The following is a 17192-nucleotide window of genomic DNA, read 5'->3' on the forward strand; positions in this document are numbered from 1 at the left end:
CCGCACCGGGCCCCAGACTCCAGGGTTAGGGTTAGACCGCACCGGGCCCCAGACTCCAGGGTTAGGGTTAGGGTTAGGCCGCACCGGGCCCCAGACTCCAGGGTTAGGGTTAGGCCGCACCAGGCCCCAGACTCCAGGGTTAGGGTTAGGGTTAGGCCGAACCGTGCCCCAGACTCCAGGGTTAGGGTTAGGCCGCACCGGGCCCCAGACTCCAGGGTTAGGGTTAGGCCGCACCGGGCCCCAGACTCCAGGGTTAGGGTTAGGCCGCACCGGGCCCCAGACTCCAGGGTTAGGGTTAGGGTTAGGCCGCACCGGGCCCCAGACTCCAGGGTTAGGGTTAGGCCGCACCGGGCCCCAGACTCCAGGGTTAGGGTTAGGCCGCACCGGGCCCCAGACTCCAGGGTTAGGGTTAGGTCGCACCGGGCCCCAGACTCCAGGGTTAGGGTTAGGCCGCACCGGGCCCCAGACTCCAGGGTTAGGGTTAGACCGCACCGGGCCCCAGACTCCAGGGTTAGGGTTAGGCCGCACCGGGCCCCAGACTCCAGGGCAGCAGGCCTTGACTCACAACCAGCCATATGCTCATTCAGGAGAGAGAGGACTCTCAACCACAACAGAATCCAGGACAACCTCAGGAGTTTGGCACAACGTCTTTATTCAATGCAGAAGAAGTCCATCGCAACTCCCAACATTTGCTCTACGTATCGGCCATAATCTGCACTCCAGCCATAAGAACATGCAGGTTCATCATATCTTCTTCATCCAGCGGAGAAGACAACGATTGCAACTTCAACATGTGACACTCACAGAACCATCAACAACTTCAATTTTCAACTACTTCAAGAATTGTGTCCACTGCAAAGACCATGCAAGTGTACAGTTAATGAGGTGCTCTGGAAATGATAAGCTGATGGTTCTTTTCATAGTTAAATTAATCTTTTCCATAGTTCCATTTCCTGCTTCCAGTTCCATTGTCACATCATTTTACCTACGCATGTGTGTATGAGTGTTTAGATTAATTATGTTTGTTATTTAGTTAATAAAACTTATGCACAATACGTATTTGGTTCTGATTCTCTGCTTGCAGCAAAGTTTACTTTATGATTTAGCATTCCCTTCCCCGGAAATCAATATTTCTTAGAATTAATAAACAATTAACACAGAGTGTTCATGGGACAAACAGATGGGTTGATTGTAATATTAAGTTGACTAGATTAAGTTAATTATATTAACTGATCCAAATATTCATAATAAATTATAACCAGTTATTATTGATTATTAATATGTCATAGAGCTAGTTCGTTACACAGGGGCGGAGTTTAAGAGCACTAAATGATTGGAGAAGGCCTGCTTACGTCAACAGAAGAGGTCGAACCCTAGCCTGCGTTCTAGTCATGTCGGACAGAAGATCGTTACAAGCTGAACGCACATGAGCACCACCACGTCTTAAATATGAGTGGGGAGCTCAGGATTTTCTTCAAGCCCTGAGTTTACAAGTTGGGGCAAACCATGAACTTAAACGCACCAGGACACTGGAAGATCCAGTAACATTTTGATTAAACTTACAGAGTCAAAACAAATAAAAAAATTAAACACATGTATGAATTGTTCACAATAAGATGTATAATATGCATTTCGAAAATCAGCAGGAAAAGTAAATTTGCCCTGTCTGTTTTATAAATAGATTAGCCATGCTTTTATTATCTATTTTCCGCCTCTACTTCCGGTTGTAAAAGGGGGCGGAGTTTGTCGTCATTGACGTGTACTGGCTCTGTTAGAGATGCGCGAGCAGCAGGAGACAGCTGATCATCCGAGGAGTACTAACTAGGTGAGTTCATCATCTCCTGCCTTTAACACACACACACACACACACACGTGCTGTTGAAAGTTTGGGCTTTATTCCGTTAATGATGAGAGATCATCATCCATCGGGTTTCTCTCTCTCTCTCTCTCTCTCTCTCTCTCTCTCTCTCTCTCTCTCTCTCTCTCTCTCTCTCTCTCTCTCTCTCTCTCTCTCTGTGTGTGTGTGTGTGTGTGTGTGTGTGTGTGTGTGTGTGTGTGTGTGTGAGACTGATGCTGGGAGTCGTGATGTTGATCTAATGCTGGAATCGCTGCGACAGAAATGCAGATCAAATAATATCGTACACAAATAATGAATGTAGCTGAACTGTTGAAGGTGAAATGAAGTCTTCTGAACGACAGAAACAGTAAGGTATTTACAAAATGTATAGCCTAAGTTGTTATTTTTTTTACAAAAAAAATAATTTTTATTATAATATTTCTATATATTTCTATATGAATCTGCATTAACGTCTGTGATTCAGTTTCATTATTGAAATGCAGAAGTCACTCCTAAAACTGCTGCATGTGGATGCGGGTCCATAAGTACACAGTACACAGAGCGCTCCCTTTATGGTCATAAACATGTTGTTAGTGTGTTTGGCCAGTATGCTGTTCTCATCCATTTGTTGACATGTCAATAAACTCCGCTTTATTTTTTGACGTGCACAAGTTCTCAGAGGCCGAAACGGTAGAGAGCGCATGCTGGTTTTCCCCTTTATTTTACAAAGGCACATTTTCTTGTCATTGTGAGTTTGGATTTCCTAGTGTAATTACCTCAAGAACCCGTTAAGAACCGGTAACGAACGACTTCACCACCACAGGGTTCTGTTGTGTTCGACTAAGCCTCTTCCAGTCTTCTAACAGTAGTCTGATATTATTATGTGATATTATTTTTCTGCACTTGTGTTATGTTACTGACTGGAGGTCAGGAAGATAATATATATTTTTTTATTTTATTTTTTTATTTAAAGACTGTCTAGTGAAGTTCACAGACCGCGCTTAAAAAGTGCAATCCATGTAAATGTCATATGTTTATTACAGTGACTTTGAATGATTTAAATACTGAGTGTGTTAAAGCCACAGATTTGTTTTTCTTTAGTTTGTGTGATTTGTTACTGACTTTCATATTAATGTTTACACCAGGCTTATTTGTCAGTGCTTTATGTTGTCATGATAATTATTACATGTTTACAAGGCTGAAACTTCAACAAATCAGTCAAAATACTGCTGGGATTGAAGTAATTAAATAGAAGTATGCCATATATCAATTTATGCATCACCTAGTTTCATCATAACATATAGGCCTGGCCAACAGGAAAGAACAGTTTATGTTTAATATATCGAATATTGTGTTGGTCATACTACACAAGGATCTATTGCTTGTCTTTGTTGAATAATACAGAAGATAAAGAGCTTAAAAATATTTGCAGATTAAATCGCAATATTGAAAGAAAAAAATCACAATTATATTATTCTCCAAAATCATCAGCCCTAACAGTAATATCTAAGAGCATTATAAAAAATGATTCATTCATGCATTAAAATCCAGCCTCAGCCAGTCAAACACACATAATGTGTCATGATACAATATTATGAATTCGGTACGATAACTGACTAAAATGTTTTGATATTAACTAAATATATAATTTATTATTATTTAATACTAAACTGATACGATGGCAAAAACCTAAAACAACAGGAAAAGTCATTGAAAAATATATTACAGAACATGGAACTTAAAATTCAGTTTTTTAAACATTAATAAAAGGATCAAGCCAAATTGTAATTATTTCTGCCCCAAATGTATCAAACTCCCATGGTGAACAAAGGGTTAATAAACTCGCTGGATGTCTATTGTGGGGCATGAGCATCACGTTATCACATTCATTAGCCTGTCGTTTAGGGCTGAGCGCGATTAGGCCAAAATCTTATATCAAGATATATCTCAATATAGTTATTTTATTTTGTCTTTGATATTAAATGTAAGAACGAATATACTGTTGCTGCAAGCCCCGCCTCCCGGTGGCTGCAGGAAAGCACACAAATCACAGCGGCCATGAGATCATTTACATTCAGCTGAATTTCATGTCATAGGGTCATACCACATCGCTTCCCAGCAGTTTTAGATCCCGTCTCTGTTCTCCCGCAACTCTTCCCAGCAGTTTTAGATCCCGTCCTTCTGTTCTCCCCCAACTCTTCCCAGCAGTTTTAGATCCCGTCTCTGTTCTCCCGCAACTCTTCCCAGCAGTTTTAGATCCCGTCTCTGTTCTACCGCAAGTCTTCCCAGCAGTTTTAGATCCCGTCTCTGTTCTCCCGCAACTCTTCCCAGCAGTTTTAGATCCCGTCTCTGTTCTACCGCAAGTCTTCCCAGCAGTTTTAGATCCCGTCTCTGTTCTCCCGCAACTCTTCCCAGCACTTTTAGATCCCGTCTCTGTTCTCCCCCAACTCTTCCCAGCAGTTTTAGATCCCGTCTCTGTTCTACCGCAACTCTTCCCAGTAGTTTTAGATCCCGTCTCTGTTCTCCCCCAACTCTTCCCAGCAGTTTTAGATCCCGTCCTTCTATTCTACAGCAACTCTTCCCAGCAGTTTTAGATCCCGTCTCTGTTCTACCGCAACTCTTCCCAGTAGTTTTAGATCCCGTCTCTGTTCTCCCCCAACTCTTCCAAGCAGTTTTAGATCCCGTCCTTCTGTTCTACAGCAACTCTTCCCAGCAGTTTTAGATCCCGTCTCTGTTCTACCGCAACTCTTCCCAGCAGTTTTAGATCCCGTCCTTCTGTTCTACAGCAACTCTTCCCAGCAGTTTTAGATCCCGTCTCTGTTCTCCCCCAAGTCTTCCCAGCAGTTTTAGATCCCGTCTCTGTTCTCCCCCAACTCTTCCCAGCAGTTTTAGATCCCGTCTCTGTTCTACCACATCGCTTCCCAGCAGTTTTAGATCCCGTCCTTCTGTTCTACAGCAACTCTTCCCAGCAGTTTTAGATCCCGTCTCTGTTCTCCCGCAACTCTTTCCAGCAGTTTTAGATCCCGTCTCTGTTCTACCACATCGCTTTCCAGCAGTTTTAGATCCCGTCTCTGTTCTACCGCAAGTCTTCCCAGCAGTTTTAGATCCCGTCTCTGTTCTACCGCAAGTCTTCCCAGCAGTTTTAGATCCCGTCTCTGTTCTCCCGCAACTCTTCCCAGCAGTTTTAGATCCCGTCCTTCTGTTCTACAGCAACTCTTCCCAGCAGTTTTAGATCCCGTCTCTGTTCTCCCCCAACTCTTCCCAGCAGTTTTAGATCCCGTCTCTGTTCTACCACATCGCTTCCCAGCAGTTTTAGATCCCGTCTCTGTTCTACCGCAACTCTTCCCAGCAGTTTTAGATCCCGTCTCTGTTCTACCGCAAGTCTTCCCAGCAGTTTTAGATCCCGTCTCTGTTCTCCCCCAACTCTTCCCAGCAGTTTTAGATCCCGTCTCTGTTCTACCGCAACTCTTCCCAGCAGTTTTAGATCCCGTCTCTGTTCTCCCCCAACTCTTCCCAGCAGTTTTAGATCCCGTCTCTGTTCTACCGCAACTCTTCCCAGCAGTTTTAGATCCCGTCTCTGTTCTCCCCCAACTCTTCCCAGCAGTTTTAGATCCCGTCTCTGTTCTCCCGCAACTCTTCCCAGCAGTTTTAGATCCCGTCCTTCTGTTCTCCCCCAACTCTTCCCAGCAGTTTTAGATCCCGTCTCTGTTCTACCGCAAGTCTTCCCAGCAGTTTTAGATCCCGTCTCTGTTCTCCCGCAACTCTTCCCAGCAGTTTTAGATCCCGTCTCTGTTCTACCGCAAGTCTTCCCAGCAGTTTTAGATCCCGTCTCTGTTCTCCCGCAACTCTTCCCAGCAGTTTTAGATCCCGTCTCTGTTCTCCCCCAACTCTTCCCAGCAGTTTTAGATCCCGTCTCTGTTCTACCGCAACTCTTCCCAGTAGTTTTAGATTCCGTCTCTGTTCTCCCCCAACTCTTCCCAGCAGTTTTAGATCCCGTCTCTGTTCTACCACATCGCTTCCCAGCAGTTTTAGATCCCGTCCTTCTGTTCTACAGCAACTCTTCCCAGCAGTTTTAGATCCCGTCTCTGTTCTCCCGCAACTCTTTCCAGCAGTTTTAGATCCCGTCTCTGTTCTACCACATCGCTTTCCAGCAGTTTTAGATCCCGTCTCTGTTCTACCGCAAGTCTTCCCAGCAGTTTTAGATCCCGTCTCTGTTCTACCGCAAGTCTTCCCAGCAGTTTTAGATCCCGTCTCTGTTCTCCCGCAACTCTTCCCAGCAGTTTTAGATCCCGTCCTTCTGTTCTACAGCAACTCTTCCCAGCAGTTTTAGATCCCGTCTCTGTTCTCCCCCAACTCTTCCCAGCAGTTTTAGATCCCGTCTCTGTTCTACCACATCGCTTCCCAGCAGTTTTAGATCCCGTCTCTGTTCTACCGCATGTCTTCCCAGCAGTTTTAGATCCCGTCTCTGTTCTCCCGCAACTCTTCCCAGCAGTTTTAGATCCCGTCTCTGTTCTACCGCAACTCTTCCCAGCAGTTTTAGATCCCGTCTCTGTTCTCCCCCAACTCTTCCCAGCAGTTTTAGATCCCGTCTCTGTTCTACCGCAAGTCTTCCCAGCAGTTTTAGATCCCGTCTCTGTTCTCCCCCAACTCTTCCCAGCAGTTTTAGATCCCGTCTCTGTTCTCCCGCAACTCTTCCCAGCAGTTTTAGATCCCGTCTCTGTTCTACCGCAACTCTTCCCAGCAGTTTTAGATCCCGTCTCTGTTCTCCCCCAACTCTTCCCAGCAGTTTTAGATCCCGTCTCTGTTCTACCGCAACTCTTCCCAGCAGTTTTAGATCCCGTCTCTGTTCTCCCCCAACTCTTCCCAGCAGTTTTAGATCCCGTCTCTGTTCTCCCGCAACTCTTCCCAGCAGTTTTAGATCCCGTCTCTGTTCTCCCCCAACTCTTCCCAGCAGTTTTAGATCCCGTCTCTGTTCTCCCCCAACTCTTCCCAGCAGTTTTAGATCCCGTCTCTGTTCTACCGCAAGTCTTCCCAGCAGTTTTAGATCCCGTCTCTGTTCTCCCCCAACTCTTCCCAGCAGTTTTAGATCCCGTCTCTGTTCTCCCCCAACTCTTCCCAGCAGTTTTAGATCCCGTCTCTGTTCTCCTCCAACTCTTCCCAGCAGTTTTAGATCCCGTCTCTGTTCTCCCCCAACTCTTCCCAGCAGTTTTAGATCCCGTCTCTGTTCTCCCCCAACTCTTCCCAGCAGTTTTAGATCCCGTCTCTGTTCTCCCCCAACTCTTCCCAGCAGTTTTAGATCCCGTCTCTGTTCTCCCGCAAGTCTTCCCAGCAGTTTTAGATCCCGTCCTTCTGTTCTACAGCAACTCTTCCCAGCAGTTTTAGATCCCGTCTCTGTTCTACTACATCGCTTCCCAGCAGTTATAGATCCCGTCCTTCTGTTCTACCGCAAGTCTTCCCAGCAGTTTTAGATCCCGTCTCTGTTCTACCGCAACTCTTCCCAGCAGTTTTAGATCCCGTCTCTGTTCTCCTCCAACTCTTCCCAGCAGTTTTAGATCCCGTCTCTGTTCTCCCCCAACTCTTCCCAGCAGTTTTAGATCCCGTCTCTGTTCTCCCGCAAGTCTTCCAAGCAGTTTTAGATCCCGTCCTTCTGTTCTACAGCAACTCTTCCCAGCAGTTTTAGATCCCGTCTCTGTTCTACTACATCGCTTCCCAGCAGTTATAGATCCCGTCCTTCTGTTCTACCGCAAGTCTTCCCAGCAGTTTTAGATCCCGTCTCTGTTCTACCGCAACTCTTCCCAGCAGTTTTAGATCCCGTCTCTGTTCTACCGCAAGTCTTCCCAGCAGTTTTAGATCCCGTCTCTGTTCTACCGCAACTCTTCCCAGCAGTTTTAGATCCCGTCTCTGTTCTACCGCAAGTCTTCCCAGCAGTTTTAGATCCCGTCTCTGTTCTACCGCAAGTCTTCCCAGCAGTTTTAGATCCCGTCTCTGTTCTACCGCAAGTCTTCCCAGCAGTTTTAGATCCCGTCTCTGTGTTCTACCGCAAGTCTTCCCAGCAGTTTTAGATCCCGTCTCTGTGTTCTACCGCAAGTCTTCCCAGCAGTTTTAGATCCCGTCTCTGTTCTACCGCAAGTCTTCCCAGCAGTTTTAGATCCCGTCCTTCTGTTCTACCACATCGCTTCCCAGCAGTTTTAGATCCCGTCTCTGTTCTACCGCAACTCTTCCCAGCAGTTTTAGATCCCGTCTCTGTTCTACCGCAACTCTTCCCAGCAGTTTTAGATCCCGTCTCTCTGTTCTAACGCAAGTCTTCCCAGCAGTTTTAGATCCCGTCTCTGTTCTCCCGCAACTCTTCCCAGCAGTTTTAGATCCCGTCTCTCTTTTCTACCGCAACTCTTCCCTGCAGTTTTAGATCCCGTCCTTCTGTTCTACAGCAACTCTTCCCAGCAGTTTTAGATCCCGTCTCTGTTCTCCCCCAAGTCTTCCCAGCAGTTTTAGATCCCATCTCTCTTTTCTCCCGCAACTCTTCCCAGCAGTTTTAGATCCCGTCCTTCTGTTCTACAGCAAGTCTTCCCAGCAGTTTTAGATCCCGTCTCTGTTCTCCCGCAACTCTTCCCAGCAGTTTTAGATCCCGTCCTTCTGTTCTACAGCAACTCTTCCCAGCAGTTTTAGATCCCGTCTCTGTTCTCCCGCAACTCTTCCCAGCAGTTTTAGATCCCGTCTCTGTTCTCCCCCAACTCTTCCCAGCAGTTTTAGATCCCATCTCTCTTTTCTCCCGTAACTCTTCCCAGCAGTTTTAGATCCCGTCCTTCTGTTCTACAGCAACTCTTCCCAGCAGTTTTAGATCCCGTCTCTGTTCTCCCGCAACTCTTCCCAGCAGTTATAGATCCCGTCCTTCTGTTCTACCGCAAGTCTTCCCAGCAGTTTTAGATCCCGTCTCTGTTCTACCGCAACTCTTCCCAGCAGTTTTAGATCCCGTCTCTGTTCTACCGCAAGTCTTCCCAGCAGTTTTAGATCCCGTCTCTGTGTTCTACCGCAAGTCTTCCCAGCAGTTTTAGATCCCGTCTCTGTGTTCTACCGCAAGTCTTCCCAGCAGTTTTAGATCCCGTCTCTGTTCTACCGCAAGTCTTCCCAGCAGTTTTAGATCCCGTCCTTCTGTTCTACCACATCGCTTCCCAGCAGTTTTAGATCCCGTCTCTGTTCTACCGCAACTCTTCCCAGCAGTTTTAGATCCCGTCTCTGTTCTACCGCAACTCTTCCCAGCAGTTTTAGATCCCGTCTCTGTTCTACCGCTACTCTTCCCAGCAGTTTTAGATCCCGTCTCTCTGTTCTACCGCAAGTCTTCCCAGCAGTTTTAGATCCCGTCTCTGTTCTACCGCAACTCTTCCCAGCAGTTTTAGATCCCGTCTCTGTTCTCCCCCAACTCTTCCCAGCAGTTTTAGATCCCGTCTCTGTTCTCCCCCAACTCTTCCCAGCAGTTTTAGATCCCGTCTCTGTTCTACCGCAACTCTTCCCAGCAGTTTTAGATCCCGTCTCTCTGTTCTACCGCAAGTCTTCCCAGCAGTTTTAGATCCCGTCTCTCTTTTCTACCGCAACTCTTCCCAGCAGTTTTAGATCCCGTCCTTCTGTTCTACAGCAACTCTTCCCAGCAGTTTTAGATCCCGTCTCTGTTCTCCCCCAAGTCTTCCCAGCAGTTTTAGATCCCATCTCTCTTTTTTCCCGCAACTCTTCCCAGCAGTTTTAGATCCCGTCCTTCTGTTCTACAGCAACTCTTCCCAGCAGTTTTAGATCCCGTCTCTGTTCTCCCGCAACTCTTCCCAGCAGTTTTAGATCCCGTCCTTCTGTTCTACAGAAACTCTTCCCAGCAGTTTTAGATCCCGTCCTTCTGTTCTACAGCAACTCTTCCCAGCAGTTTTAGATCCCGTCTCTCTGTTCTACCGCAAGTCTTCCCAGTAGTTTTAGATCCCGTCCTTCTGTTCTCCCGCAACTCTTCCCAGCAGTTTTAGATCCCGTCTCTGTTCTCCCGCAACTCTTCCCAGCAGTTTTAGATACCGTTTCTGTTCTCCCGCAACTCTTCCCAGCAGTTTTAGATCCCGTCTCTTTTCTACAGCAACTCTTCCCAGCAGTTTTAGATCCCGTCTCTGTTCTCCCGCAACTCTTCCCAGCAGTTTTAGATCCTGTCTCTGTTCTACCGCAAGTCTTCCCTGCAGTTTTAGATCCCGTCTCTGTTCTCCCGCAACTCTTCCCAGCAGTTTTAGATCCCGTCTCTGTTCTACCGCAACTCTTCCCAGCAGTTTTAGATCCCGTCTCTGTTCTACCGCAAGTCTTCCCAGCAGTTTTAGATCCCGTCTCTGTTCTACCGCAAGTCTTCCCAGCAGTTTTTGATCCCGTCTCTGTGTTCTACCGCAAGTCTTCCCAGCAGTTTTAGATCCCGTCTCTGTTCTCCCCCAAGTCTTCCCAGCAGTTTTAGATCCTGTCTCTGTTCTCCCCCAAGTCTTTCCAGCAGTTTTAGATCCCGTCTCTGTTCTCCCGCAACTCTTCCCAGCAGTTTTAGATCCCGTCCTTCTGTTCTACCGCAAGTCTTCCCAGCAGTTTTAGATCCCGTCTCTGTTTTTCCCCAAGTCTTCCCAGCAGTCTTAGATCCCGTCTCTGTTCTCCCCCAAGTCTTTCCAGCAGTTTTAGATCCCGTCTCTGTTCTCCCGCAACTCTTCCCAGCAGTTTTAGATCCCGTCTCTGTTCTACCGCAAGTCTTCCCAGCAGTTTTAGATCCCGTCTCTGTTCTCCCCCAAGTCTTCCCAGCAGTTTTAGATCCCGTCTCTGTTCTCCCCCAAGTCTTCCCAGCAGTTTTAGATCCCGTCTCTGTTCTCCCCCAAGTCTTCCCAGCAGTTTTAGATCCCGTCTCTCTTTTCTACCGCAACTCTTCCCAGCAGTTTTAGATCCCGTCCTTCTGTTCTACAGCAACTCTTCCCAGCAGTTTTAGATCCCGTCTCTGTTCTACCGCATGTCTTCCCAGCAGTTTTAGATCCCGTCTCTGTTCTACCGCAAGTCTTCCCAGCAGTTTTAGATCCCGTCTCTCTGTTCTACCGCAAGTCTTCCCAGCAGTTTTAGATCCCGTCTCTGTTCTCCCCCAAGTCTTCCCAGCAGTTTTAGATCCCGTCTCTGTTCTACCGCAAGTCTTCCCAGCAGTTTTAGATCCCGTCTCTGTTCTACCGCAAGTCTTCCCAGCAGTTTTAGATCCCGTCTCTGTTCTACCGCAAGTCTTCCCAGCAGATTTAGATCCCGTCTCTGTTCTCCCGCAACTCTTCCCAGCAGTTTTAGATCCCGTCTCTGTTCTACCGCAAGTCTTCCCAGCAGTTTTAGGTCCCGTCTCTGTTCTACAGCAACTCTTCCCAGCAGTTTTAGATCCCGTCTCTGTTCTACCGCAAGTCTTCCCAGCAGTTTTAGATCCCGTCTCTGTTCTCCCCCAACTCTTCCCAGCAGTTTTAGATCCCGTCCTTCTGTTCTACAGCAACTCTTCCCAGCAGTTTTAGATCCCGTCCTACTGTTCTACCGCAAGTCTTCCTAGCAGTTTTAGATCCCGTCTCTGTTCTCCCCCAACTCTTCCCAGCAGTTTTAGATCCCGTCTCTGTTCTACCGCAAGTCTTCCCAGCAGTTTTAGATCCCGTCCTACTGTTCTACCGCAAGTCTTCCCAGCAGTTTTAGATCCCGTCTCTGTTCTCCCGCAACTCTTCCCAGCAGTTTTAGATCCCGTCTCTGTTCTACCGCAAGTCTTCCCAGCAGTTTTAGATCCCGTCTCTGTTCTACCGCAAGTCTTCCCAGCAGTTTTAGATCCCGTCTCTGTGTTCTACCGCAAGTCTTTCCAGCAGTTTTAGATCCCGTCTCTGTTCTCCCCCAAGTCTTCCCAGCAGTTTTAGATCCCGTCTCTGTTCTCCCCCATGTCTTTCCAGCAGTTTTAGATCCCGTCTCTGTTCTCCCGCAACTCTTCCCAGCAGTTTTAGATCCCGTCTCTGTTCTCCCGCAACTCTTCCCAGCAGTTTTAGATCCCGTCCTTCTGTTCTACCGCAAGTCTTCCCAGCAGTTTTAGATCCCGTCTCTGTTCTCCCCCAAGTCTTCCCAGCAGTTTTAGATCCCGTCTCTGTTCTCCCCCAAGTCTTTCCAGCAGTTTTAGATCCCGTCTCTGTTCTCCCGCAACTCTTCCCAGCAGTTTTAGATCCCGTCTCTGTTCTACCGCAACTCTTCCCAGCAGTTTTAGATCCCGTCTCTGTTCTCCCCCAAGTCTTCCCAGCAGTTTTAGATCCCTTCTCTGTTCTCCCGCAACTCTTCCCAGCAGTTTTAGATCCCATCCTTCTGTTCTACAGCAAGTCTTCCCAGCAGTTTTAGATCCCGTATCTGTTCTACCGCAACTCTTCCCAGCAGTTTTAGATCCCGTCTCTGTTCTCCCCCAACTCTTCCCAGCAGTTTTAGATCCCGTCTCTGTTCTACCGCAAGTCTTCCCAGCAGTTTTAGATCCCGTATCTGTTCTACCGCAACTCTTCCCAGCAGTTTTAGATCCCGTCTCTGTTCTCCCCCAACTCTTCCCAGCAGTTTTAGATCCCGTCTCTGTTCTACAGCAAGTCTTCCCAGCAGTTTTAGATCCCGTATCTGTTCTACCGCAACTCTTCCCAGCAGTTTTAGATCCCGTCTCTGTTCTCCCCCAACTCTTCCCAGCAGTTTTAGATCCCGTCTCTGTTCTCCCCCAACTCTTCCCAGCAGTTTTAGATCCCGTCTCTGTTCTACCGCAAGTCTTCCTAGCAGTTTTAGATCCCGTCTCTGTTCTCCCCCAACTCTTCCCAGCAGTTTTAGATCCCGTCTCTGTTCTACCACAAGTCTTCCCAGCAGTTTTAGATCCCGTCCTTCTGTTCTACCACATCGCTTCCCAGCAGTTTTAGATCCCGTCTCTGTTCTACCGCAACTCTTCCCAGCAGTTTTAGATCCCGTCTCTGTTCTACCGCAACTCTTCCCAGCAGTTTTAGATCCCGTCTCTGTTCTACCGCAACTCTTCCCAGCAGTTTTAGATCCCGTCTCTCTGTTCTACCGCAAGTCTTCCCAGCAGTTTTAGATCCCGTCTCTGTTCTACCGCAACTCTTCCCAGCAGTTTTAGATCCCGTCTCTGTTCTCCCCCAACTCTTCCCAGCAGTTTTAGATCCCGTCTCTGTTCTCCCCCAACTCTTCCCAGCAGTTTTAGATCCCATCTCTGTTCTACCGCAACTCTTCCCAGCAGTTTTAGATCCCGTCTCTCTGTTCTACCGCAAGTCTTCCCAGCAGTTTTAGATCCCGTCTCTGTTCTCCCGCAACTCTTCCCAGCAGTTTTAGATCCCGTCTCTCTTTTCTACCGCAACTCTTCCCAGCAGTTTTAGATCCCGTCCTTCTGTTCTACAGCAACTCTTCCCAGCAGTTTTAGATCCCGTCTCTGTTCTCCCCCAAGTCTTCCCAGCAGTTTTAGATCCCGTCTCTGTTCTCCCCCAAGTCTTCCCAGCAGTTTTAGATCCCATCTCTCTTTTCTCCCGCAACTCTTCCCAGCAGTTTTAGATCCCGTCCTTCTGTTCTACAGCAACTCTTCCCAGCAGTTTTAGATCCCGTCCTTCTGTTCTACAGCAACTCTTCCCAGCAGTTTTAGATCCCGTCTCTCTGTTCTCCCGCAACTCTTCCCAGCAGTTTTAGATCCCGTCTCTGTTCTACAGCAACTCTTCCCAGCAGTTTTAGATCCCGTCTCTGTTCTCCCGCAACTCTTCCCAGCAGTTTTAGATCCTGTCTCTGTTCTACCGCAAGTCTTCCCAGCAGTTTTAGATCCCGTCTCTGTTCTCCCGCAACTCTTCCCAGCAGTTTTAGATCCCGTCTCTCTGTTCTACCGCAAGTCTTCCCAGCAGTTTTAGATCCCGTCTCTGTTCTACCGCAACTCTTCCCAGCAGTTTTAGATCCCGTCTCTGTTCTACCGCAACTCTTCCCAGCAGTTTTAGATCCCGTCTCTGTTCTACCGCAAGTCTTCCCAGCAGTTTTAGATCCCGTCTCTGTGTTCTACCGCAAGTCTTCCCAGCAGTTTTAGATCCCGTCTCTGTTCTCCCCCAAGTCTTCCCAGCAGTTTTAGATCCCGTCTCTGTTCTCCCCCAAGTCTTTCCAGCAGTTTTAGATCCCGTCTCTGTTCTCCCGCAACTCTTCCCAGCAGTTTTAGATCCCGTCTCTGTTCTCCCGCAACTCTTCCCAGCAGTTTTAGATCCCGTCCTTCTGTTCTACCGCAAGTCTTCCCAGCAGTTTTAGATCCCGTCTCTGTTCTCCCCCAAGTCTTCCCAGCAGTTTTAGATCTCGTCTCTGTTCTCCCCCAAGTCTTTCCAGCAGTTTTAGATCCCATCTCTGTTCTCCCGCAACTCTTCCCAGCAGTTTTAGATCCCGTCTCTGTTCTACCGCAACTCTTCCCAGCAGTTTTAGATCCCGTCTCTGTTCTCCCCCAAGTCTTCCCAGCAGTTTTAGATCCCTTCTCTGTTCTCCCGCAACTCTTCCCAGCAGTTTTAGATCCCATCCTTCTGTTCTACAGCAAGTCTTCCCAGCAGTTTTAGATCCCGTATCTGTTCTACCGCAACTCTTCCCAGCAGTTTTAGATCCCGTCTCTGTTCTACCGCAAGTCTTCCCAGCAGTTTTAGATCCCGTCTCTGTTCTACCGCAAGTCTTCCCAGCAGTTTTAGATCCCGTCTCTGTGTTCTACCGCAAGTCTTCCCAGCAGTTTTAGATCCCGTCTCTGTTCTCCCCCAAGTCTTCCCAGCAGTTTTAGATCCCGTCTCTGTTCTCCCCCAAGTCTTTCCAGCAGTTTTAGATCCCGTCTCTGTTCTCCCCCAAGTCTTCCCAGCAGTTTTAGATCCCGTCTCTCTTTTCTACCGCAACTCTTCCCAGCAGTTTTAGATCCCGTCCTTCTGTTCTACAGCAACTCTTCCCAGCAGTTTTAGATCCCGTCTCTGTTCTACCGCATGTCTTCCCAGCAGTTTTAGATCCCGTCTCTGTTCTACCGCAAGTCTTCCCAGCAGTTTTAGATCCCGTCTCTCTGTTCTACCGCAAGTCTTCCCAGCAGTTTTAGATCCCGTCTCTGTTCTCCCCCAAGTCTTCCCAGCAGTTTTAGATCCCGTCTCTGTTCTACCGCAAGTCTTCCCAGCAGTTTTAGATCCCGTCTCTGTTCTACCGCAAGTCTTCCCAGCAGTTTTAGATCCCGTCTCTGTTCTACCGCAAGTCTTCCCAGCAGTTTTAGATCCTGTCTCTGTTCTCCCCCAAGTCTTCCCAGCAGTTTTAGATCCCGTCTGTGTTCTCCCGCAACTCTTCCCAGCAGTTTTAGATCCCATCTCTGTTCTCCCCCAACTCTTCCCAGCAGTTTTAGATCCCGTCCTTCTGTTCTACAGCAACTCTTCCCAGCAGTTTTAGATCCCGTCTCTGTTCTACCGCAAGTCTTCCCAGCAGATTTAGATCCCGTCTCTGTTCTCCCGCAACTCTTCCCAGCAGTTTTAGATCCCGTCTCTGTTCTACCGCAAGTCTTCCCAGCAGTTTTAGATCCCGTCTCTTTTCTCCCCCAACTCTTCCCAGCAGTTTTAGATCCCATCTCTGTTCTCCCCCAACTCTTCCCAGCAGTTTTAGATCCCGTCCTTCTGTTCTACAGCAACTCTTCCCAGCAGTTTTAGATCCCGTCCTACTGTTCTACCGCAAGTCTTCCTAGCAGTTTTAGATCCCGTCTCTGTTCTCCCCCAACTCTTCCCAGCAGTTTTAGATCCCGTCTCTGTTCTACCGCAAGTCTTCCCAACAGTTTTAGATCCCGTCTCTGTTCTACAGCAACTCTTCCCAGCAGTTTTAGATCCCATCTCTCTGTTCTCCCCCAACTCTTCCCAGCAGTTTTAGATCCCGTCTCTGTTCTCCCCCAAGTCTTCCCAGCAGTTTTAGATCCCGTCTCTGTTCTCCCGCAACTCTTCCCAGCAGTTTTAGATCCCGTCCTTCTGTTCTACAGCAACTCTTCCCAGCAGTTTTAGATCCCGTCTCTGTTCTCCCGCAACTCTTCCCAGCAGTTTTAGATCCCGTCTCTGTTCTCCCGCAACTCTTCCCAGCAGTTTTAGATCCCGTCTCTGTTCTCCCCCAACTCTTCCCAGCAGTTTTAGATCCCGTCTCTGTTCTACCGCAACTCTTCCCAGCAGTTTTAGATCCCGTCTCTGTTCTCCCGCAACTCTTCCCAGCAGTTTTAGATCCCGTCTCTGTTCCACAGCAACTCTTCCCAGCATTTTCACAAACCACGCATGTATGTTATTACTTTTACATACATGCTGCTGACATATTATTGTTGCAGAGTTTGTGCTGAATGCTGTGTAATAAGACTTTAACCATGAAAATGTCACAAGTAACAGAAACAAGCACAAATGTGTGTATAACTAAACTAACTACATAAGGATAGATCATCTGCAATTGTGTGTTTTTAATTCATGTTTAGAGAGAAGGTTTGGTAGGGTTTTTCTTAGTGTTGTCTAAAGTACCGACTTCAGTACCAAGTCGGTACTGAAAGTTAAAAAATGTGCCGCTTTGAGCCAGTGTTGTCACGATACTAGAATTTCTAACTTCGATACGATACCTGGAAAAATATCGATATTCGATAACATTTTCGATACCACAGAGAAAAAAAACTGCCACAATATTAAGGGGGTATTTTTTTATTTAAAGCTAAAACAAGTCTAGAACATGACAATGAGGTATATTTTACATGAACAAAAATGTCCTGAGTTCTATCTGTTAATATTTTTTAATTGGACCAGGGCTAACATGACCCATTGTATTTGTATAACCTACTGTTATCAAAGATTAAAATATAGCCTACTGTAACAAAAAAGCACTTAACAGTATCAAATTGGAGGATAGTGTCAGTAATGTATAATAATAAGATTAAACATTCAATTTTCAGTTAAAGGCATTTCATTATTGAATTCAGAGATGCCGTCTAGCTGTTTAGTTTAATTAATATCTGTGTAATCAAATTGATGATAATCGCTAATGAAGGCAAATTGCAGAATTAAATAATAATTTTCTGAATAAAGTTAAATAGGTACAAGTTAATTTACATTTGACCACAGTTAAAATATTTACTTGTCTAAGATTCCTGTCAGATTATGTTAACTTTAAGAATTACGGTGAAAAAACGAGACAACACAGACTCATATCAACAACAATACTAGGCCATCTTGGTTAATGTTTCAGAAAAGTAAAAATGAGAAGAGTTAGTGTTTACTTTAGGATTTTTTTAGCAGTGGGGAAAGGTCTGTCCAAACTACAAACACCCCTGATGCTGAGCGTAGCCTATGCTTGCTAAATG

General features: G+C 47.0%; 1 protein-coding gene across 4 annotated transcripts in view; it reads left to right on the top strand.

The window, feature by feature from the left end:
* The first annotated feature begins 1754 nt into the window (after positions 1 to 1754).
* Positions 1755 to 17192, top strand: part of LOC307001471 (hyccin 2-like) — a 68308-nt gene continuing 52870 nt past the window's right edge. Inside the window, exon 1 of one of the 4 annotated variants that reach the window (XM_079617980.1) lies at positions 1755 to 1825. The gene's annotated coding sequence lies outside the window, so the exon portion shown is untranslated. Of the gene's footprint in view, positions 1826 to 2076; positions 2210 to 17192 lie in introns of those variants that run through there. The other 3 variants (XM_079617983.1, XM_079617981.1, XM_079617982.1) reach the window with 3 other exon arrangements.

This window comes from Phoxinus phoxinus (assembly GCF_949152265.1).
Source record: "Phoxinus phoxinus genome assembly, chromosome: 7".
Classification (NCBI taxonomy): domain Eukaryota; kingdom Metazoa; phylum Chordata; class Actinopteri; order Cypriniformes; family Leuciscidae; genus Phoxinus; species Phoxinus phoxinus.